This window comes from Panthera tigris, chromosome D4 (assembly GCF_018350195.1).
Source record: "Panthera tigris isolate Pti1 chromosome D4, P.tigris_Pti1_mat1.1, whole genome shotgun sequence".
Lineage (NCBI taxonomy): Eukaryota > Metazoa > Chordata > Mammalia > Carnivora > Felidae > Panthera > Panthera tigris.
Window position 1 is genome coordinate 39,191,113 of NC_056672.1, and position 14,184 is coordinate 39,205,296.

General features: G+C 37.5%; 1 protein-coding gene and 1 non-coding gene across 6 annotated transcripts in view; one reads left to right on the forward strand and one right to left on the reverse strand.

Moving 5' to 3' along the window:
* Nucleotides 1-14,184, reverse strand: part of NFIB (nuclear factor I B) — a 239,284-nt gene that overhangs the window by 81,759 nt on the left and 143,341 nt on the right. The gene's annotated exons all lie outside the window — the stretch shown is intronic.
* LOC122233335 lies at nucleotides 1,117-1,249 on the forward strand. Its single transcript, XR_006210894.1, has one exon. It is a non-coding gene; the product is annotated as a small nucleolar RNA SNORA51 (small nucleolar RNA).

Here is a 14,184-nt window from a genome sequence, read left to right on the forward strand (position 1 = left end):
GCTCTCTCCTGAGCCTTTATCAGACCAGCAAAACTTAAATAACTAAATGTGCAACCTCCCTTGTCAAGCCAAAGCAAGCAAACAAATCAACCAAAAACCAACCACGCATATAAATGCAACTTCAAAGGTCCTAAAGAAAACGGGATATATTCAAATTCATATATTCAAATTGAATATAGCAATGTTTTCCAAAAAAACAGGACACCATTCTCATTAGGGTTTTATTTCATGTATGAGTGAGATTCACTCTTACAAAATCTATCAATATGATAACAAAAAAAAGGAAAAACACACGACCTTATCAATTGATGCTGAAAAGGCACTTGGCAGCAACAAGAAAATTAAAGCAGGCTTTCCTAATGACAGATCTAAGTAAAAATAGAGATAAGAGCAATTAATTGACTGTTTAGCAAAACATAACAAGCTGTCCTAAAAGAAAACGAATCTGCCATTCAGACTCAGCACCCTCAAGCCCTTAAATATGTAATCTGTGAATAAATCAGGAAAACAGGGGTGCCCGGGTGGCTCCGTCCGTTAAGCGTCCGACTTCGGCTCGGGTCACGATCTTGCGGTCTGTGAGTTCGAGCGCCATGTCGGGCTCTGGGCTGACGGCTCAGAGCCTGGAGCCTGTTTCGGATTCTGTGTCTCCCTCTCTCTCTGCCCCTCCCCCGTTCATGCTCTGTCTCTCTCGGTCTCAAAAATAAATAAACGTTAAAAAATAAATAAATAAAAATAAGTCAGTAAAACAAAACAACACAAAACACACAACTCTATGATTTCCCTTAGGTGAGGCAGGTATCTAGAGAAGTTAAACTCATAGAAACAAAGTAGAATGGTAGATTTCAAAGGATGAGGGAAGGGGGGGTGGAGAATACAAAGTTTCCGTTTTGCAAGGTGAGAAAGTTCTGGAGATTGGCTGTGTGACAATACAGATGAATTTAACACTACTAAACTGTACGTTTATAAACGATGAACATGGTAAATCTAATTTTATTTGTATTTTACCACTAACATACCACTATTTTACCGTTAAAAAAAATCACGATCTGGAATTTGGAACTCAGATAATTGTTACTAAATTCTCTTTATATACATATTTTCAAGAATTGCTTTTTGAGCCTCCTGGTGCTTACCACAGGCTGCATTCTTACACTGCCTGTACACAAAGAGGAGGCAGAGTAAATCCACCCATATACACCCCAGCCCAGGTGCTTTGTGCCTGGTCTGTATTGTGAATGGGGAGACATGGAAAATAAAATTTAAAAAAATTAAAAAAAAAAAAACTTTCTTTCTTACTTTGGTATTTATGTCTGTAATCTTATTCAGAATAGTAATTACTTAGGTATAATTCTGTTCAATTGATTACTATTCTCATTATTAGTCTACATCTATAGCTATATTTATATCTATAGGGATATATCTGAGACTTTCCTGTTCCTAAAATGTTTTATTTTGGTGTATCACTTCATTAGTTGGTATAGGTTTGCAAGGAAAATTTTTACAAAGAAAATGAAAGATTCTATAAAACAAAAGGTGACAAATAGTAAGGAATATATTTCTATTGTCTTTGACTACATATAAAACTCCTTAAACATAAAAACAGTTTCATCATGAGGCGCCTGGATGGCTTAGTCAGTTGAGTATCCGAGTCTTGATTTCAGGTTAGGTCATGACCCCATGGTTGTGGGATTGAGCCCCGCAATGGGTTCCATGCTGAGTGTGGAGCCTGCTTGGGATTCTCTCTCTCTCTCTCTCTCTCTCTCTCTCTCTCTCTCAATCTCTCTCTCTGCCCCTCCCCTGCTCATCCACATGCACTCTCTCTCCCTCTGAAAAAAAAAAAAAAATTCATCATAATTCTAAGTTTTCCCCCAGTCTTCTGTTATTTAATGTTGACCAACAGAAAAAAAAAAAAAAGTACAGGTAACTTATTTTTCCTCCAGGATGATTACAAGATTCTCTTTTTCATCTACAAAATACAAAAATTTCAGTAAGATGCATGTAGATACTATTATTGTTTGCTATATAGAGTTAGTCCTTTTGATCTAAATGCTTAGATCATTTTTAGCTCATTAAAATTTTCTTAACTTGTCTTTTTTTTTCCTAATGTTTATTTATTTTTGAGAGAGAGAGAGAGACAGAGCGTGAGCAGGGAAGGGGCAGAGAGAGAGAGGGAGAATCCCAAGCAGGCTCTGAGCTGTCAGCACAGAGCCCAATGCAGGGCTCAAACTCATGAACCTTGAGATCATGACCTGAGCCGAAGTCGGACGCTTAGCTGACTGAGCCACCCTGCGTCCCAACTTGTCTTTGATTCTATTTCTCTCCTAAATGCTCTGATTTCTCACCAAGAATACCTAAACTAATATTAAATTTTCTATTCTCCCACCATAAACTTTTTTTCTTTTTTAGTCATTATTTTAACTTCTCTGTTCTTTTCTTCTGGTTTTGGAGCAAATATTTCGAGTTTGCCCTCTGTATCAGTGATTATTGCCACAATATCAATTCTGTTTCTTATTTCCTATAATGCAGACTTTATTTTTATGAAAACGACTTCAGTTTTCTTGCTATTGCTGCTTATCTAACACGGCACTTTGTTCCCTGAAGCTGTTCTTTTATCTGTTCATTTTCCCATGCGAGTCCTTTCTTCGAAGTAAGCAAACTGTTTTCCCTAAGATTTTCTTCAAGGCTTCATTTTCAAAGATGCGTTCTTCTTGATGATGTACCTTTCCCCCTGTTCTCACCAAGGGCATACTCTTGTGACTGTTTTTCTTTTACCTAGAGCGTAGTCTATAGCGAATTAGGGTTTGCCTCAGAAAAGTGGCTTCCCCTTGGATACGGTAAGTAAAGATTTCCATATGGGGTGAGATTGAGGGCTCCAGAATCGACGTGATTGGATCTGAATTCCTGTCTTATCACTTATTAGCTATAAAATTTGAGTAATATAAATTTAATTGTAATATAAATAATATAATATAAATATAAATAATATATAAATAATTAATATAAATAAATATAATATAAATATATAATATATTATATATAAATTTAATATAATTATATATAAATAAATAGAAATATATTTTAATATAACTATAAACAATATTATATTATAAATAATATATTAGTTTAATATAATATAATATACACTTCATATACATAAATAATATAAATATAAAATATAAATATATAATATTTATTTATAATATATAAATATAAAATATAAATATATAATATTTATAATATATAAACAAATATAATATAATATATAAATGTAATACATATAAATAATATATTTTAATATAAATATAAATAATATATTATAAGTAATATAATATTATATATTTAATATAAATAAATAATATAAATAAGTATTATAAATATAAATATATAATATTTATTTATAATATATAAATATAAAATATAAATATATAATATTTATTTATAATATATAAACAAATATAATATAATATATAAATGTAATACATATAAATAATATATTTTAATATAAATAATATATTATAAGTAATATAATATTATATATTTAATATAAATAAATAATATAAATAAGTATTATAAATATAAATATATAATATTTATTTATAATATATAAATATTATAAATATAAATATATAATATATAAATATTATAAATATAAATGTATATTTATTTATAATATATAAATAAACATAATATAATATATAAATATATAAATACTTTTTAATTATAATATAAATATAAATAAATAATATAAATATAACATAAACAAATATAAATAAATAATAACAATGATGATGTTGATAATATAATAGCTGCTATCATTTGTTGGGTGTTTATTATAAGCAAGACTGTGTGCTAAGCACTGTGAACTCTATCTCAGCTCATTTTCCAGATGTGCTTCCTTTTTATTAATGACTTTGAATAAATACTTAAAGTCTCTACCCCTCCATTCCCATTTGTACAAGAGGAATTATAAAAATAATCCTGAACTCAACGATTTGAAGATTAAATAAGAAAGCGCATATAAAGTGCTTAGGGTTCCATAAACGTTTATTGCGAATGGCAGTATTGAAGTAACGGCAGTGGTGGTGAAAGTTGGTAAGCACAGCTCCTTGCCAATTCCCAACGATTGCTGGTTTTCATCTCATGAACTTCTTCTCACTCCATCACGGAGCTGTGTAAGATCCTACCAGGTAGGACATGAAACCTCTCACCTTCTATAATGTGCAGCTCTAGAAGGGCAGATGAGACTGAGTTTCAAAGGGTCTTCTCTATGGTACGAAGGAGTTAAGACTCTGGCCCAGAGTAGACAATTTTTTTAAGGATTTGCATCAGGAAATGGAAGCAGATTGCTAGATGTGTTCCCACACCCTTCCTCCTCACTCCCTCTTCGTGCCACATTTCCTCACCTTGTTCTCTGGGTTTCTAGCCTTTTAAGTTAATATAGGAAAATCTCGGAACCTAGGGGATGACAGTAGGGGAGAATCAAACTTAAATGTCCACAATTTCTCAAGGAACCAACACTGCTATCTTTTGTGAGATGTAAGAGAGGAAAACCACCAATTTTAAATCCAGTCTAACTCTACAGTTCATGTAATTATGAGATAAGTCTCTAAGCTTCTAGCTAAATAAAAGTTATCCTTTCGTCTCAGTTTTAGTGTGCTTAAAAAAAAAAGTTCAGTGTTTACATATCCTAATGGAAATTTTAGTGGAGAACTAGGAGAAACTGGATCGAGGTTAAGCAGGTCATGTGGACTTTATATTAGATCGCCAATGACAGTCATTTTGCTGTGTGCCAGGAAGGCCTAGCTTTAAATCTCACCATTCTCAATCAAAATTCTAGTAGGGTTTTTTGTTTTGTTTTGTTTTTTGAATTTTTTTTGAGAATTTGACAAGCTGATCCTACTTATATGAAAATACACAGGATCTAAAAAAAAAAAAAACTTAAAAAAAAAACTTATTATAAAGACATCACAAACATAGAGAAAATAAGAAAATACTTTGATGCTGGGAAAAGAGAAGACCTATAGACCAGATCAGGACCATATGAGGTCCAATGAGATGAACCATAAATGGACACATAAGTATGTGATTGTTGCTATTTGAGAAGTAGCTATGTAACTCAATGGAGAAATAAAAAATGTCTTTAAACAAATGGTGTGGATTAACTAGATATCCATATATATTTTTTAAAAAGGATATCAACGTTCACCTCACACCATAAGTGGTATATCCATATGACGGCATACTACTCAGCAATAAAAACCAATAAACTATTGATAAATGTAATCACATGGGTAAAGCATGGTTTTCATGATAGATTAAAGAAGCTAGACACAAAAGGATACATGCTGCAGAATATCACTTATATAAAATTCTAGAAACGTAAACTAGACAGAAAGCAGATCAGAGGTCATCTGAGGATGGGGGTAGAGAAAGGAATGGATTTTAAAGTGGTCAGAGGGAACTTCTGAGATTGACAGAAATGCTCATCATCCTGGTTATGGTGATACATATTGGTGATACATATATATTTTTTCCCTTTTTTCCCCTTTATATTTGTGTGTGTGTGTGTGTGTGTGTCTGTGTGTGTCTGTGTGTGTGTGTGTGTGTGTGTGTGTGTGTGTGTGTGTGTCTGTGTTTAGGTATACACACTATAGCCTATACACTATATACAGAATATATTGTATATCAGTTACACCTCAATAAAGAGAAAAACGACCTTCTTGAGCAAGTGATCTATAGACAGTGGTCTCCGAATTTTTACAAAGTAGTAAGATTTCCACATCATAAAAAGAATCACAGATGAATCCGAAACATTCCGTTTAATCAGTCATGTATTTGTTTTACGCAACTTCTAGAAAGACATCTTACCTGTTCCTTCATTCATGATCATGTAAACTCTAACAACATTAATGTACATTCACTAAACACAAACATTAGAACAGAAAAAAGGCCTTCTTCACACTTCATCAGATTGAAAGAAGAAAACTTTGATCTGTCTGAGACTGGTATTCTGAATCAGTCACTGTATTCTAACATTAACATTTCTCAGTCTGATACGTCCCTACAAAATTCTTCAGGCTATGCTACGCAAAGTTATGAGTTCATAACGTTCCCCAAATAGTCATGTCCAAGGTGTAGTGTACCCACAAGGCAGAAAAGGCCCGCTGTAACCATTTCCATGAAACATCATGCTTTCCCTGGCTTAGGTCAAGTACCAAGGAAGGGTACGGTCCCATTACTGCACAAACAGGTTACAGTTTGTTTAGCCTATTACTGGTCTAAGCCTCCATTTCATAAATTTCAAACATTGCCAAATATGGTCTCTGGCCAGGTATTTGTCTTAGATGTTAAATTTACAAATGGAAGATTATAATCCTCACCTGAAGGTGTGCAGAATCCACTAAGGGAAACAGAGAAGTAAATAGTGGCAAAAATGCAGTAAGTGCTCTTACTGCAAACTGTACTAGAGAGAGGCCCTGGAGAAGTGTCACTGATGAGGTGTCAGGAACAACCATTCTAGGCAGAAAAACAACATGGGCAGAGACACGATGGAGAGGCACATGGTTAAGGCGAAGGCTAAATGCAAGGTCCTCGTGTGCAGTGAGAGGAAAAGTAGCAACCATATCATGAAGGGCTGTATTAGATGCCATGCTAAAGATCAGGCTTAGCCTAGAGGGGAAATTTTGGAAACTTACAAGGAAGAGAATAAAATAATTAGATTTGCACATTATGGAAATCACCGTGGGCCTGCAGTGGATTTTCACAGGGATTAAGACCCAAGGCAAGAAATACGAGCTACAGAGAGAATTACAATAATCTAGTAACTATTGTAATAGATTACAATAGTAATCTCTTGTAGGAAAATTACTACAATAATCTAGTAACTCTAGTTCCTAATAACTAGTGCTCTAGTTAAAAGGACAGAGTGTAAATATATTTAAGAGAATCATAATGCATTAAGATTCAGGAGCAACTATCTTCTTTTTAAAATATTTGCCTTCCTCATCTGCTAAGAGTAACCCACCAACGGCCTTTCCTAATCTCTTTGCTCATCTTTCTACATGTTCTCTCAAAAAACTCATAGATAGTCCTTTCTTCACCTGTCAACACTATGCAAAGTAGTGTAATTTATGTGGGTTATTTCTGGATACCAACGAGGACATATTAAGTATAAAACAGCCGAATGCTTTATTATGCCCTGAGGAAGACAATCACCTTTTCTATTCCTTGCTTACTTACTTAGAAAGCATTGTTCTGCTTAGAAAGTAGTTCAATTCAGGAAATGACTACAATCCAAAATACCAAATTTTGAAAGTAAAAATCCCCACATTAAAAACAAAGTGCCACAGAATAAACAATGGAGCCAGTATCTTACAAGACATCTCATGTCACTTGTCCTCCACACCTGCCAGTGGCCTCTGAACTTTATCAGAATTAGGAACCTCACCAAGATATAATGCAGCCCAGAGCAATGCACCCGTATAACATCTATACCTGTGTCAGGGCTCCCTGGAGCCTCTTCCCTGATCCTCCGAGGTCTCTGACTCTGGGTTAAGAGCCCCCAAATATCTATCCTCGCCGTGAGTTCCAAACCCTTTTCTCCCAAAGGCTCATAAACACTTTAAACAAACAAACAGACAGACAAACAAAAAACTACATCTTATTGAGATATAATTCACATATGATGTTAAAAGCGTAAAAATCCAGTGGTTTTTGGTATATTCAGAGAGGGGTACAACCATCACCGCCATCTAATTCCAGAACATTTTCATCACCTTAAAAAGCAACTCCACACTCATTAGTGATGTGTACCTGTTTCCCACAACTCCAGGCCCCTTGCAACCACTAATCTAATTTCTGTCTTTATGGATTTGCCTATTCTAGACATTTCACAAAAATAAAACCATACGATATATGGGGGGGGGGGGGAACCCAGCATGACCCTGTCATTAACAAGTGCATGTAATGATTTTAATGGTGGTAAGTTCAAATCTGCAAGTCAAGTGGTCTTTCTCAGTTCTTCCTCCTGAACGCCCTGGGGACATGAATATGCTCAAGGGATAGAACGGGGATGGTGGGGGGAGGGAAATATCTTTATTGGGTTCAAGAATTAGGAATATTTCAGTGCGAACAGGAGTATGTTCCTAGTTCATTATGTAAAATAAAATAAAAGAGTGCATGGTCCCTGAAGAGCAGCATACAAGTCAAAAGACCCAAAAAGATTTATAACAACGTTGAAAACCAAAACCTGATTTTTTCCTTAAATTCTTCTATCGTCAATGACATGATGCAAAAGCCAACAGGACTCTTAATTGCCACGCAATTAGAGTGCTTGGCTTAAATTATGCAACACCTTGATATTCTTTTACAGTTACAGAAAAAGAAAGAAATGAAACTTGAGTAGGATTTTTGCCTAAAAACTTTAAATTGCATTCTTCTGTAAGGTAGGAACAGATGAAAACTTAGGTAGATATATGTCTGTCTCTCTCCTTGGCATTTTATTCTGCTTGCAACGTATCACCATAGAATCGATCCCTCTTTCCAAGCATGATGCTCTAATATGCAAGTGGATATCCCCTGGGTGCCTTTGTGCAGGACAAAACATCCAGCAAGCTTAGCTTCTGGGAGTTGAATGATTTTAACTGGCCTGGAGTAAGTCCACTCTATCTGTGATACAGAACAACCCCAGCTTTCCAGCTGTGAGGAGGGGAATGCTTTGCATTATTAAATTGTAGCCATATGCTGCAAAAACAGACCTTGTAAATATGGAGAGGGACAAGAATTTAAATGGAGAGGAAACTTCAGATGCGGGCAGTCTTTGTTAAAAGAACCTTAGATACTTGAGTAATGAGTAAAAACAACTGCCTAGGGCTATGGGTACGGTCACAGCCCAACCCGGGCTAGTTAAGAGCGACACCTCTTTCACAAGGGGACCCTCACCCTCACTGTCGGGCATCCAGGTATTTAACAAAGAAGGAAAACTTGCTCTGTAAGACAAAGTGGTCTTTTACAATTTAACAAATTGCAACCTGTTTCGGTGCACGGCCTCTTAAAACTTTTCTGGAACTAGGCGCCCACATCAATATACTGAGATTTCACTTGGACTCTATGTTACTGGGTATCGTTTCAGATACCACAGGAGCCTGCAGTACAGTTATAAAGCTAGGAGAAACAAAAGTTTGGCTGTCATTTCTCCCACAGCTAGTCCTTTCTCTCAGAGCTTTGCGAAAGGACAGCATCCGCCATGTTTAAATCACGCGTGTGACTGTGCACCAAGTGGGCTCCTGACCTGTACACGTGCACAGCACGCGACCCTGGAGGAAAGATGGAACAGAAGACAAGACGGGGGCTCCGGAGCTCTAGCAGGTGCAATAACTTGTCACAGAGGACACCCCCTGCTTGGTCAGTGCCCTGACCCCACAGCCTCAGAGGCTCTCAGCTGACATCGTGCCCCAAACTCACCCCCACTCAGGCAAGGGTCACTCACGATTCACCTCTATCTTCTGCTCACCCCCACCCACCGCCCCCACATCCCAGCAGCTACGGCTGTAACAACCGCCCCCGGGGACTCAAGTGCACACCCACTGTGAGTGCCAGGAGGCCCAGACTCGGTCCTGTTAAAGGGGCTCAGCACAAAGATTTCTCCTTTCTTTCTCTGTGTGGAAGTGCACGCTCGTGAACACTTAGCCAAGCGTAGACGAGGCCAACGTTCGTTTTTTCACAAGGCATCGCACCACAGTAAATGGTCTTATTCATCAGGTGCAGGGGAGGAGAGCAAGGAAAAAAGTACTAATGATGCAGTGGGATTATACTGACTTAAGCTTTTGGACCCACGAAAAAAAGTGAGTTTTAACCTCCGTCCGCCAGTAACTAATCGGAACCACGGGCAAATCACTTACCGTCTTTGCCCCATTTTTGTAAGTAAAGAGAAGAAACTAAACTAGCAGTGTATAAGCACTGACATCTTATGCTTTCTTGAGTGTGTCAAGCAAAAAAAAAAAAGGATGTTGGATTATAGTAGTAAATTATTCATTTGAAAATTTTAACTGTTTCCTTGGTGGGGGGATGTGTAAGCAAATATAAACATAACATAAAACAGACGTGTCCCACTCTGCCTGGGAGAATCTGATAAGACACATAGAAGAGTTTGGACATACAGGATAAACAAGATTTTGTAGGATGGACGCAGAAGGCCTGGCAGAGGAAGAGCAATGTATTGCATGAAAGAAAGGGACAGAAAAGGACCTGGTGTCTGATACTGAATAGCATTTAAACTCATGACATAGAATGTGGGTAATAAGCAGTGAGATATCAGGAGTTTTTAATTTTTTTTAACGTTTATTTATTTTTGAGAGAGAGAGAGAGAGAGAGAGACAGCACGAGCAGGGGAGGAGCAGAGAGAGTGGGAGACACATAATCGGAAGCAGGCTCCAGGCTCTGAGCTGTCAGCACAGAGCCCGACGCAGGGCTTGAACTCGTCAACTTCGAGATCATGACCCGAGCCGAAGTTGGACGCTCAACCAACTGAGCCACTCAGGCGCCCCTGAAAATGCTTTTAGACAAGCAAAAACCGAGAGAAATTTGTTGCTACTATAGAGATATTTAATGGAATTCTTCAAGAAACAGGAAAATGATCCCAGATGGAAGGTTAATTGTACAAGAAGAAATGAAGAGCATAAGGAAGAATAAATAGATGGGTGAATCTAAATGAATATTTGCTATAAAAAAAATAAATAGCATGATTTCAAAGTATAACCTCCAGTTTGAAAACTCTTGCCCCATCAGCCTTTTGAGTCATTATTCTAGTTGTACGGCCATCATGGAAATAAGCACGAAGATACTGTGACAAGGCAGAGCAAAGGCATCCTGACAGCTTGGGGACACGGAAAAGATCTCCTGAGACAGAAACAAGTATAAATTATCTCTGATTCCTCCACTTACATTCTTCACTCCTGAAAAATTCAATAGCCCACGGTTTCTCCTACAAACCCTACTCTTCCTTTGCTTAGGGTGTTTGCTCACGCTATTCTCTGACTGAAGCGCAAACATCCTCTCTCCCTCACTTCCCAATCTCTGTATGTCCAAGTCTTTCAGAGTTGAATAAAAACTTCCCTGCCACACACCACCAACCATCCCCGACACTCACTCCAACTCAACTGTGGTAATCTTTGTCTTTTATAAGGTCATGATCTCACGGTTCCTGGGATCAAGCCCCGCGTCGGGCTCTGTGCTGTCAGAACAGGGCTCCCCAGACAAGACTCATGGGCTATCTAACCAAGAGATAGCTCCAAGCTATCTCACACAGAGGAAAACTCAAATCTGGTAGAGAAGACAGTGAATCAAATTTTGGGAATGTTAAATTTTGAGCTGCCCATGGGACGTAGAGGGAACTGTGTCCAAAAAGTAGTCGGGCACATGAAACATCAGGAGAGAGATCTGTTCCAAAGGTGCATATCTGAGAATAACAAAAGGTAAGTGACCTTGAAGTCACGGCGGGGGGGGGGGGGGGGGGGGGGCGCGGGTCTGCAAACACATGGAGAACTAAAGATAAAAGTCTGGTTAAGTAAAGGGAAGAAGCAACTGGAAGGAAACATAATGGTTCCCCGGTTACTAGGAAAAGGCCCTGTTTTCAAAAGCACAGGCAACAAAAGCAGAAAGCAGGTGAAATTATATCAAACTAGAGCTTCTGCCCAGCAAAGGAAAACACTTAACAGCGTGTTACTGTGACCAATGGGATGTGAGAACACAGTTGCAAACCACGTATCTGAGAAGGAGCTAGAAAAGAAATTCCTACAACTTAGTAGCAAAGCAGAACAAAAACAACTACTAACGTGACTTAAAAATGGGCTAAGGATTTGAGTGGGGTCTCTGCAGAGAAGATACACACATGGATGGCCAGCTGGCATAGGAGAAAAGGCTCAGGAAATGCAAATAAAAATCACAACGCGATATCACGTCACACCTATCAGGATGGCTATTGTCAAGTAAACAAACGGCAACAAGTGTTTCAGAAAATGTGGGCAAATCCAAGTCCTTGCACTCTGTTGGTGAGAATGCAAAATGGTGCGGCCACTATGGGAGAAAAGTATGGCAGTTCCTCAAAAAACTAAAAGTAATACTACCGTATGATCCAGCAATCTCACTCTTAGGTATTTATCCAAAAGAACTAAAACCAAGATATTAAAGAGATATCTGCCTTCCCGTGTTCACTATTGGCACTATTCTCAATAGCCAACATGTGGAAAGAGCCTAAATGTCCATTGACAGATGAATGTACAAAGAAAGCATGGTGTATGTATACAAGGGGATACTATTCAGCCTTTAAAAAGAAAAGAAATTTTGGAATATGCAACAACATGAATGAACTTTGACAATAACATGCTGAGTGAAATAAACCAGTCACAGACAAACAAATGCTTCACGATTCCACCTATGTGAGGTATCTCACATAGCATAACATCACCTAACATAGGTGGAATCCGAGTCAATTCGTGGTTGTTAGGGGCTGGGGTAAAGGGGAAATGGGGAGTTGCTAATCAACAGGCTTAAAGTTTCAGTCAAGCAAGATGAATAATAGCTCTAGAGATCTGTTGTGCAACACTGTAACTATATTCACTTAAAAAGTTCTTAAGAGGGCAAATCTCATATTAAGTATTCTTATCATAATAAACTAAAACTTTAAAAAAAGCAAGGGAGTTTTAAGTAGAACATGGTCAACTGGATCAAATAAAAGCTCAAGAACATTGGAGCTGGACTAGAATGGAAAAGAACCACTGGCCTAGGATCATAAAAAGTTATGAGCTTAAATGAGCATGATTTTATGTGGAGACAGAAGCACAGGTGTGGGAGAAGTTAAGGAGGAATTTTAGAGTCCTTTTCATGAGGAAGAAGGGACATGTGGGACTCTAATTTGAAGCAAGTGTCTGAACGAGGGGCAAAAGACTCATTTTTTTAAACAAGAAGTAAGTTGCCAGGAATGAATAAAGGTGATATATGCGGAAAGCTGGAAAAAGAAGGGACACAGAAAATTTTCAATGGAGACAGAAAAGTTGGCGGCTTCCAAAAGTAGGACCACTATAAAAAGGCAAGCGGGGAAAAATATTTGCAGGATGTGAATACAAAGGACTAAGATATAAAGTGTTGCCAAGGGAAAAGCAATCTCTAATGATACATTTGTATCCTTTCTCATATCACTACTAGAAACTGTGTCACAAAATTTCACACCACATCTCCCTTGATGTCAAAAGCCTTAGAACAAAAGTCACTACCTAAAAACTACAATTCTACCCCACATAAAACTTGAAAATATCTTTCTTTGCCTCTTTTATATAATCTCTAACATGCTCTTCTTATGTATCCTATCTTGAGCTATAACTTTGTCTATGTCATCTTAAGCTTTTAGAAGAATGCTATGTAAAACAAATCAACACATTTCTATTTGGATCCGCATCACATGATACTTCCTGTAGGAAGTCTTTTTGATGAACCTAGCTAGAAGAGAAAGGAGGATGGAAAAGCCCTCCCTTGTACCAAACACCTGCTACTTGCCAAGTATGCTCTCCCATCTGATGCTTACAACTGGCGGGGGTAGAATTGCGCTGAATTCCAGAGAAGTTGGCTGATTTGCTCATGCTCCTCATGGGCCTCATGATCATGGTAAAACATGGAGCCTCGATTCAGGGGGACAAATTTAATTCCAAAGTTCATGTTCTTCCCACTCCACCTTGCTCCCTACAATGGTTGGAAACAGTATTTCACAACTTTGAACTCCCATGACACTGGAGTTGTCACACTGACTCTTCCTCAAGTAGTCTGCATTAAAATTATAAAATTTTATGTATTTATGAAAACAAAAGTGTGGGGAGGGCAAGGTCCATTTGTAATGCAAAACCACGGTAAAACCATTCGCTATTTTACCTTCCACAGCATCTAGCCTAGAGCCATGCATACAATAGATGCTCATTAAACATCCATTACAGAAAAATCCACCTATAGACAGATGTTTATTGTCCTTGGTGTAGCATGGTGTATATTTCCAACTTCCCCAAGGCCAATGGCAGACTTTACCCATTTAAAGCCGACTCAACCCACACCCTGTATACTGGAATGTAATATTTAATTCTGAATCCAGCAACCCATGGGCACTCAATTAATTTTATTTGTTGCCCAACAGGGTAGGTAATT